At 59.4% G+C, this 1,122-nt stretch overlaps 1 pseudogene; it reads right to left on the reverse strand.

Annotated features, from left to right (window-relative positions):
* Positions 1-1,080: 1,080 nt before the first annotated feature.
* The window catches only part of LOC144515036 (18S ribosomal RNA), a pseudogene marked incomplete at its 5' end in the record, with an annotated part of 1,386 nt that continues 1,344 nt past the window's right edge, over positions 1,081-1,122 (reverse strand).

Below are 1,122 nucleotides of genomic sequence, written 5' to 3' on the forward strand. Positions count from 1 at the left end.
CCTGGGGCAAAGTGATGGGTGCTTCGGTGGCACGTACTTCCAGGATTTTGACCGGACAAGTGGCACAGCTCTATCCGCTCATGGAGCACCTTCCCTGGGGCAAAGTGATGGGTGCTTCGGTGGCACGTACTTCCAGGATTTTGACCGGACAAGAGGCACAGCGCTATCCGCTCATGGAGCACCTTCACTGGGGCAAAGTGATGGGTGCTTCGGTGGCACGTACTTCCAGGATTTTGACCGGACAAGTGGCACAGTGCTATCCGCTCATGGAGCACCTTCCCTGGGGCAAAGTGATGGGTGCTTCGGTGGCACGGTCTTCCAGGATTTTGACCGGACAAGTGGCACAGCTCTATCCGCTCACGGAGCACCTTCCCTGGGGCAAAGTGATGGGTGCTTCGGTGGCACGGACTTCCAGGTTTTTGACCGGACAAGTGGCACATCTCTATCCGCTCATGGAGCACCTTCCCTGGGGCAAACACCTTGAGTGCTGACGGTGTTCCAGGGCCATGGAAAAAAAAGCTAAAGTTTTTCGACCGGGGAAGGGGGTCAAATGCGGAAGCGGTTGACCCTTTACCGCTTCCTGTCCCCTTCCTCGGTCGAAAAACTTAGAAAAAATCCCTCTCCGGGTTACCAGGGGCGCGAAACTCTGGATTTTTTCTAAGTTTTTCGACCGGGGAAGGGGAGAAGCAGTAAAGGGTCAACCGCTTCTGCCCTTTTGGCCCTTCTCCGGTGAGCGTCACTTTAGGGCCATTCTCCCAATTTTTGGGTGGTTGGTTGGTTGGAACGCCAACGCCCGCGCTCTCGCCGTCTCCATATCCGTCCGGCGCCCACCCAGAAGAGGGGGGCGTCGGGCCGGACAGGGGGGACGACGGGAAAGCTGGCGGCCCCTCGCGCAATCCCATATCCGTCCGGCGCCCACCCAGGAGAGGGTAGGGACGCCGGTGCGACAGGGGGGGATCACGGGGAAGGCCCACGGACGCCGCGCTGCCTCGGAGGAGGGCGGTGAAACCCTCCTCCTAAGCTCCGAGACAACTTGCACTTGCGCCGCACTCCACCGGTGAAGGCGAGGCGGCAAACCGGTAATGATCCTTCCGCAGGTTCACCTACGGAAACCTTGTTACG

This window comes from Sander vitreus, unplaced genomic scaffold (assembly GCF_031162955.1).
Source record: "Sander vitreus isolate 19-12246 unplaced genomic scaffold, sanVit1 ctg855_0, whole genome shotgun sequence".
Classification (NCBI taxonomy): domain Eukaryota; kingdom Metazoa; phylum Chordata; class Actinopteri; order Perciformes; family Percidae; genus Sander; species Sander vitreus.